This window comes from Phacochoerus africanus, chromosome 11, assembly GCF_016906955.1.
Source record: "Phacochoerus africanus isolate WHEZ1 chromosome 11, ROS_Pafr_v1, whole genome shotgun sequence".
In the NCBI taxonomy this organism is placed as follows: domain Eukaryota; kingdom Metazoa; phylum Chordata; class Mammalia; order Artiodactyla; family Suidae; genus Phacochoerus; species Phacochoerus africanus.
In genome coordinates, this window is record NC_062554.1 from 67,858,273 (window position 1) to 67,868,165 (window position 9,893).

Here is a 9,893-nt window from a genome sequence, read left to right on the forward strand (position 1 = left end):
ACCTTTCCCATATACTAGATTTCCATACACACTTGAGTCTATTGATACACTTCCCTTTCTATTCTAGCTGTTTATAACAAACTGTTTCTACTATAGTAGCTTTACTATGTCTTAATACCTGGTGATAATTAGGAATATTTTTTGTTTCATTCCGATTGTTACTTTTATACTTACTGCCCTTAGTCCTTGCTTTCTTTAGATACTATCCAGTGATTTCCTGTGAGAATTGATACTTATAAAAGAACCAGTTACCACTTCCTCTTCTCTCCCCTTTCTCTCTCACCATTCAATTTTACTTTTTATTTTTAATCTTTAATGTTAAAATGACAAAGCTTAATAGTTTTGTCTTAATCTTAATCTGAATACTCTTAAGTATAATTAAACTACTCATATTTGGTTTGTCAGCTTCAGGTGATTTCCTTAGCTCACATTTTCCCCCCATTGGATATCTTAAGTGATGTAGCTGGAAAGCAAATACCTATTGTCTGCTTTACTTTGGGCTCTTTTCCTTTTTTAGTTATTTGTATGATTTACACATTATCAGAACATTTGGAATTTATATATGGCCTTGTCACTCTTGTCCCTGTCTTTAGCCTTTGTTCTATAGTTGAGTATATTCAGTGCTTACCTCTCAGCCTTCTGCTCAAGCTTCAGCAGGCATCTTGTGCTGGAATGTTCTTTGCTATCGTCCTTAGGAAGAGCTTTCAGGACCGCATTTCCTGAGATCTCCTATGTTCACAACTTTTTTGTGGCCTTTATATTTAAAGAGCAGTTTGACTACATATAAATCTTAGCTCATGTTTTCTTTCAACAGCATCGTAAAGGTGTTTTCCCACTGGTTTTCTACCATAAAATGTTGCTGCTTAGAATATTGATGCCATTCTGATCCCTGCCTTTCCTGAATGCCTGAAGATTTTTTTCCATACCTTTAAAGTTCAATAATTTTATTAAGACATGGCCAGTGTTGATCAGGTGTAATCATTTCTCCTTGATAAAAGTTCAAGACATTTTAAAGTTTTCTTAAATTGTAATTTTAAATGTTACCTTTGTTTCATTTCCTAGGTGTTACCTTCCTAGGAGTTTTCCAGGTATACTTATATTAGATTTATTTTGTCTGCTAGTTATTTCTGTTACTTTCCCCTAAATCTTAAAAAAAAGAAGAAATCTTTATTTTTGAGTTTTTTCACTTTCCCTTTCCATTCTCTATTTTTCTTACTATGCATTCACAGCATCTGTTCTTGTGTTCCTTTTAATTTAGTCTTTATTTCTAATTTTTGCTCTTTTTCCCCCCAGTTCATTCTTGATATTTATCAATTCTCATTTTTCTCTCCTTCCATAATTTTTGCTGCACACCTCCTAAGAGTAAATAATGTTACAATTCTTTAATTCTCTAAATCAGAAAAGCTCTCTCTCTCTCTTTTTTTTTTTTTTTTGTTTTCTTCTTTAGGGCCACACCCTTGGCATATGGAAGTTCCCAGGCTAGGGATCAAATAGGAGTTATAGCCACTGGCTTAAACCACAGCCACAGCAACTCAGGATCCAAGCCACATCTGTGACCCACACCATAGCTCATGGCAGCACAGGATCCTTAACTCACTGAGCAAGGCCAGAGATCGAACCTGTATCCTCATGGATCCTAGTTGGGTTTATTAACCACTGAGTCACAAAAGGAACTCCAGAAAAGCTCTTTATGGGACTACCACTTCCCTAGCTAATAGCAGATTCATAAAGTGGCTTATTGTCCCTTCCTCATTTATCAAAGCAGAATCCAGGGTTTATCTGGGGATAGAAGATGGTCAAAGATTTTGTCCTGTGCCCATAGTGGTTAGCATTTTCACTTTGGCTCCTCTGGGTACATAATACTGCTGTTAAGAGTTGGCTCAATTTAGGCACTTGCTTCAAGTGGCCTTAGAGAGTTTGTACAGCATTTCACTCCAATGACTAAAGAGTCTTACTAAAACCTTTGCACCATAGGAAAAGTCAGTAAGACACCTCACAGCATTCAGGATTCTTCGTCCTTTAGCCCTTATTCCTTTGTCTCCCTAAGTCTCAAGGTAGAGGAGGGCTTAAATCCATACCTTTCTTCAGATATGACCATTTCAACTTTTTTTTTTGTCCAAGCCTCTTGACTCCTTACTGCATTTAACTCCTCTCTGAGACCATCAGCTTCATAATTTTCAGTGAAACAGAAACACACTGTGTGTGTGTGTGTGTGTGTGTGTGTGTGTGTGTGTGTGTGTTTTCAAGGGTATTTTATATCTTTAGGCCTTTAGAAACATGTTATCTTCTCTTTCATGGCTAGGGGATTGGAGCTTGGGAAAGTAGATGCCAACTCTAGTTAGCATTTTACCAACACACTCTGGGATGTGCTTTTTCACTCATTTATGCCTACTTTATCTTAATTAATGCCACTGATTGTTCAAGTGTATATTTAGGGGAAAGACTCAATAAATGGTATGATTATTGAGATATAATAAAAATAATCTATTTTGCAACTTCTCAGCCAATGGTGCTTGTCCGTTAGGTCCTCCAAAAGAAGGCATCAAGACAGGACTAGAGATATATTCGAGGAAATGCCTTAAAAGGTAAAGGAGGAGGAAGTTTTCATACTGCTTTCCTACTACCCAAATCTTACACCTGTGAAAGACAGAAACAAATGTAGGCAAAAAATTTGATTGCAGCGTGATTGTGAAACACTCTTAGTTGGGTTTATGGGAAATACCCAAGCAAAGGTTGCCTGTTAGAGGAATCTTGCATGAGGAAGTAGTGGCTTGGTTCCAGTACCTCTGGCATGCACAGTCACTAGCTGGGAGCAGCCCGAGGGCAACATGAATCATGAATCCAGTGTGTGAGGTGGTGCATTTCAAGGTGTGGCAGCCAGAAACCATCAATTAGCCATGTTCCCTGGCAACAGGTTCTTGTGAAGGGACGTGTCAGTAGGTCATCTCCATGTTGCCACTCATACCCATTTGATATATTTATCTGGTTTCGAAAAAATATTTCTAGTGTACGTTTCTTTTATATTAAAGCAGTTTGAAAAGTCGTCTTCACATGGAGAAAATAATCCTAATAGAGATTAAATAACGGACGACTTTTTGTTGTTGGATACTCCTAAAGTGTCTACTAAGAATGTAAATACTATTTCCTTATGAGAATGTGAGATAGAGCATAGAGCATCTAAATAGACCATTTGACAGTGCTGTTCCTTTGGACCTGTCTTTTTTTGAAAGGAAAGTCATTTAGCACGTTACCACCCACCGCAAAGCCCCAAATTGCTCACTGGATATGCCTGTTTCTGATCAGTCTGTCCTTTTGACCCTTTTGATTCTGATCTACAACCAATTTGTTTTCAACTGAATCTCTTGCTTCCCAAAGGGCTGGAAAAACTCCTAGCCTGGGAATTGGATGATCTGTGGTCTAATTCCGCTTTGTTACCATGTAGCTATGTGACCTTGTGGAAATTACTTCACCCCCTCGGGCTTCAGTTTCCAAATCTGTGAAATGAGTTTATTAGATTAGATAATCTCTAGGCTTCATCTAGTTGTGGTTGAAGCTGAAGGTTATGGATAACAAACCGTATTTGCTATCAGAAACTAAAATAAAGACATGGAAGCTATATTTAAGAAATGTGTGGACAGCACATACATTGGAAAATTCAAGTAATATTTAAAAGAATCTTCCAGGCTGGAATGATAGTTTATTTTCCACAAGGTAAACTTGAATAAAGACAGAGTGAGTTGGTTGTTTTCTTTTTCTTTAAATAAGCCTTTTTTTTTAAAGAAAAGTTTTAGATTTACAGAATTATTGTGACAGTAGTAAGAGTGCTTCTTTATTTTTGCTTTGCACTTCAGTTTAAAAGTACGGGTGGCAATTGGTATTGAGGGGGTGGTATTAGTTGTGAAAAGGAGGGACAAGGATGGGGCTGGTAGCCAGATGGCACAAGGACTTAACATTTCTTGTGAATTGAGACATATTATGTAATGTGATCCTAATATTACGTGACTTTCGAAAAAAGAAAAAAACCCTAATATGTACTTAACTACATTGAGAGAGACACAGGATCCAGAATAAGGGAAGCAACAGGCTGCACCTTATCTGGAGTTCTGTTTTGGGTTTTAAAAGGAATAGTGAGATATTTGGAGGAGATCCAGAGAAGAGGGAACAAGGGGATGAAAAAGATGGAATTTATGTGAGAGCAGAGCCTGTCTGAGCTGGAGAGGGGGAGCGTGAACATGAGAGGACTTGGCAGGGGGCTGCAACCAGTTTCTTCTTTCTTTCCTTCCCTTCTTTTTCCCTTCCTTCCTTCCTCTGTCTCTGTCTCTGTCTCTGTCTGTCTTTCTACTTTTTAGGGCCAAACCTGTGGCATAGGGATCCAATCGGAGCCACAACTGCCAGCCTACACCACAGCCACAGCAACGCAGGATCCAATCCACATCTGCAACCTACACCACAGCTCATGGTAATGCCAGATCCTTAATCCACCGAGTGAGGCCAGGGATTGAACCCGAATCCTCATGGATCCTAGTTGGGTTCGTTAACTGCTGAGCCATGAAGGGAACTCCCTTTTTCTTTCTTTTTTTCTTTCCTTCCTTCCTTCCTTCCTTCCTTCCTCTTTCCTTCTTTCTTTCTTTTTTGTTTTGTTGTAGTTACTTTTAAAATTATATTTAATTTAAAAGTTAGGCAAACTATCCATATAATTAAAAAATCAAAATGACACAAAGGATATACAGTACTTCTCCTTTGTTCTCCCATCCAGATTGGGTATGATTTATTTAAATTATTGTTTTCTTTTGAATCCTTTCACTGTTTCTTTGTACACTTACAAACAAATGTACAGATACAAAAGGGATCAAACTATACCATGTTATCTTACACCTTTTTTTAAACTTCATGATATATTGTGGAGATCTTTCGGTGTATGTACAAAGAAGGTGACTCATTTGTTTTAAACAGCTACAAGAATGCCTTTCTATGAAAGCATCATTGTTTCCTGAATCAGTCTGGAAGAATGGATGCTTGAGGACTTGCCTGGATTTTGTTTTCACAACGTTGCTGTTCTCGAAAAATGAAAAAAATGAATAGCAATGTCTATTTTGTCATCTCGAATGCTTGCAGGCCTATCTATAGGATAAATCTTCAGGAGTAGAGCCCCTGAGTCAAAACTTAACTCTGCATTTTTAATTTGGAAACATACTAACTGCTGTCCTTGGGGGTGGTCCCAGGCTGCATGTCCAAGAGCCATGTGTGGGAATGCGTGTTCCCACAGCCTCACCCCGAGTATGTGCTCAGACTCTTGGATTTTTGCCCAGCTGGGAGGTGAGAAGTGGCATTTAAATGCAAGTTGAGTTTTCCTGCATTTTTTTATGAATGAAGCAAAGTATCTCTTTCAGATGTTGAAGAGCCCCTTTCCCCCCATGAGCTGTTCATGCTGCCTGTACAATTTTCTGTTGGATTGTGTAGCAGTTGTTCTTGCTGAACTCTCATCCTCTTGCCATTCACCCCTGAAAGCTGAGAGCTGCCTGTTGAGCACCTGTGACACTTTGCCTACAGGCTTTTTTCCTGGCCGCAGTGGCCTGTGCAGTGAGCATACAGGAAAACAAGAGCCAGAATGTTAGAGCCCTGGAAGCTTCGCTCATCCAATAACAAACAGGAGTTTGGTATAACAAAGTTCACACTGGTTTGTGACTTGTCACCAGTCAGATAAATTCAGACACTGAACTTAAAAGTTTAAAAACTTTTATAGCAATTTGATGTTGCTACAATATTTTTGGGGCAGAGGCACCCCCAGGGCATATGGAGGTTCCCAGGCTAGGGGTTGAATCAGAGCTACAGCTGCCAGCCTATACCACAGCCACAGCAAGGCCAGATCCCAGCCGTGTCTGTGTCCTACACCACACAGCTCACAGCAACACCAGATCTTTAACCCACTGAGCAAGGCCAGGGATCGAACCTTCGTCCTCATGGATGCTAGTCAGATTTGTTTTCACTGAGCCACAATGGGAACTCCTGATGTTGCTACAACATTGAAGTGTGGCGTTTTTGTGTTTTACACACACACACACACACACACAGACACACACACACACACACACACACACATACACACATACACCCATACACATCTGTGATGAATTTGAAAAAAGCCAAACAAAGAACTCATAGCTGGAGAGCACACAACTTTAAACAAGGGCACCAAGAACAGCAGATGGAAAAGCAATTAGGACAGTTTTGATTAGAGATGAGAGAATTTTCTAATTGCCCAGAGTACCTAAAAATAGAAAGATTTCCTACTCGTGACAGTCAGCACTCTTATCTTGAGAAGAGATAAGCCTGCTTGGCTGGTTCAGCTGTTGAAACTGTAAAGAATCCTTGAGTTTGGGGGCTGATCTTTCATTTTAACAGATTTTACTGCTCTGCCTTCATGGAACTTTGACAGTAATTCTGTCCCTCTTTTTCTTCTCTTTATAGAAAAAAAAAGATTAGTAAAAATGAAACCAATATACTGGTTATGTTGCTTTAAAACATGCTGACTCACTAAAAATCATAAGGGAAAGTTTAATTATCATTGATCCTGTTCTGATCATTCTTAATATATTGTGAGTTCCATTCCACCCTTCATATTTACAAATCTGAGAAACAGGCAACAGTACGTAGTAGGACTGAATCTTTTTTTTTAAAACACAGGAGATTTCTCCACTAGTATAAAAATATTAAGTGAAAAGCATTATGTGATGTCTTGGATGCGTCACTGGATATTACAGATAGGTTTACTCAGTACTACGGTGAAACCAAAGAGAAAGAAAATATTTGCCTTTCACCTTCTGGAGAAGCGTTGTGCTTGCCTTGGCTACTTTTGCCTACATTCCCTGCTTGCACAGAGGGCTCTCTGATCCTTAGGAAAGCTTGTGGCCAGACTGGAGTGGATGATTAAAATGGCACTTGTGGAGTTCCCATTGTGGCGCAGCGGAAATGAATCCAACTAGAACCATGAGGTTGTGGGTCCTGATCCCTGGCCTCACTCAGTGGGTTAAGGATCTGGCGTTGCCCTGAGCTCTGGTGTACATCTCAAATGCAGCTTTGATCCTGAGTTGCTGTGGCTGTGGCGTAGGCTGGCGGCTACCGCTTCAATTAGACCCCTAGCCTGGAACCTCCATATGCCACGGATGTGGCCCTAAAAAAGACAAAAAGACCTCCCCTCGCAAAAAAAGGGCACTTGCAACCGAGCTGAACTCAGTGCTGCAACCATGGGATCATGCGACACTACAACCTTAATGGGCGTCCTAAAATCTAACGTAGGCAACTTCTGAGGGTTAAAGATGGGGCAATCAGGAACATTTAAAGCTTTCTTTAAAAATATTTCAAAAAAGAGTTGCCAGTGGTTCAGTCCACTCAACCTAGTATATGGGTTTCAAGGGACATTTTGGACAGCATGAGGGTCCTTCTTTATACTGTGATGTTGGAAGGGAGCGGACCCTGGATTCAGGTGGCCTCCATTCACATCCCACTGCCTGCCTTTTGCTAGACGAGGCACCCAGTATTTTTGAGGCTCAGTTTCTTCTGAAATATGGGGGTCATAAGAATACTTTAGAGAATTGTTTTGAGGATTACATAAGAAAATGTATGTCAAGCATATTGTGTCTGCTCAGTATTATGCAAACAATATCCTTAAATGCCTTCCAAGATTCCCTCAGAGCAGGAAACAGGTAGAACCTTAAGTAAACTGGAGGAGTCAGCTGGGTTAGGATGGGCCAGCTGGTTCGATGGTGTGGGAAGGGAGAGATATAGGGAGGGCTTGGGCAGGGATGAGCAATCCTGCTCATCCACACTCCCCCTCTATCCTGCCCCTGTCCCTTTCCCCTTCACCCTAATCCTTCTCCTTCCTCAGTTGGGTTCTTCTTGCTTCCTCTTATCTGAGATCTCAGGGCTTTGCCTTGGGCTTCAGGAAAGTAATGCACATAGGGTGACTTCTCTCCTCCTGAATTCTACTGGACAAGTCTTTGGGAGACTGGAGGGTTCTTCTACATGGCAATCTTACCTCCCTGGAGAACATTGGAGGAGGATCATAGGAGGACATTTTTGGTGTGTGTATTAAACTGGTGGTGGGGTGGACGATGGGAGTATTGGTGGAGAATGGAACTTGTGAGCTCTCTGTGCAGCAACTTGCCTGCCATTCCACCTTGATTTTTGGAGGAGGTCCAGAGCCTTTTGAGCTCCTAGAGGTCAAATTCATTATGTAGATTCATCATCATCATGGCTCTTCTGTGATCCCTAAATTATATACTCATGAAGAGCTCTTGAATGCAATTTCTAACTATGGCTTTTGAATAAGGGATTTGTTCCATTTCCTTCCAGCTTACCCCAGGTTGCTGGGTCCTCTCTGTATTTATTTATTTTTGACTGTTTTTTTGGGGGGGGTAGGGAGGGGGCCCACCCACTGCATATGGAGATTCCCAGGCTAGGGGTTGAATCAGAGCTGCAGCTGCCAGCCTACACCACAGCTGCAATAATGCCAGATCCAAGCTGCAGCCATGACCTACACCACAGCTCACAGCAATGCTGGATCCTTAACCCACTGAGTGGGACCAGGGATCAAACCCACATCCTCATAGATACTAGTTGGGTTTTTTGTTTCCGCTGAGCCACAGTGGGACCTTCCGGGCCCTCTCTTTACGTATCTGTTTTATTCTGCTTTTGAAAGGATAATAACACCCATTAGGGCTGCAGCTGTCTGGCTGTCCAGGGTGCTTCATGTCTGCTCCCACAGGTTGAAAGTTAGTCTATCCATAACTGACTTTTGCCCATCTGGGTGGCATCCATCTGGAGGAAGGAAGGAAAGTCTTGTTTGTTTGTTTTTTTTTTTTTTTTTATCATGAATGTCCAATGTAGGAGAGTCTGTTCCTACCCCTCTTTGGCCAGCTGATGCTCCCATTCTCTGAGGGTAAAACTGAAACAGGCAAGATGTTGGAATGAAGCTGCAAGACAGGTAGGATGTTGTATGAAGCTGCAAATCCACTCCTGTAGTTTTCAACCCCTGTACTGCCTCTCCTTTTACTTATCCCTGAAAGGAACTATTTTTAGTTCCAAATGCTAGTACTTCTGTGATTCAAACCCTTTCAAGCACTTTCTTTGGAATGCTGATGAGTCGAAACCAGAATGGTTACAAACTAGAATAATTTTTAAAATAATGTTTAATGAGTTCATGTTTACAAAAGGAGGCACCCCTTAATGTGGGGAAAGCATACAAAAATAAAAGGTCTATGAAATAAAAAAATTTTCCTAGAATACAGGAAACACACCAGCAGTGAGGGATTTTAGTCTGACTTTTCAAGGTAGAAGAACATTTTGGAACAGCTAAAAGGGATAAAGTTCACCTGACATACCTCTTTCCATCTGTCCCAGACTCATTCTTTCCACCTTGAGTGATAAACTGGAGGAGTCAGCTATGTTAGGATGGGCAAATTGGTTTGATGGTCTGGGAAGGGAGGAATATTGGAAGGGACAAAAGAAGGAGATTGACTTCTCTGGTCAGCTGGTGGGGCTGGGAGTCCTTGTGGGTGAAGCTGAGTATCCCTGCCCAGCAATTGCACCATGATGCCCAAACCACCAGGGGCTCTCTTTCAAGTCTTGCTTTGTGGATGGCTTTTGTGTGGTACCCAGGTACTCAGGTAGAACATTTTTACTGGGTTATAAACATAGGGTATTTTTTTTTTTAAACCGAAGTGTGGAATTTTCTGTTTTTAGTGATGAACCATGACCCAGTAAAAACATATTACTCTTTTACCAAATTAAAAAAAAAAAGAGCATGGTTGACCCCAAAAGCTTTCTTTAGATCATCCTGGATAGTACCTAACCTTTAATCAACTGATTCTCTAATCAAAGAGCAGCCTCCAACC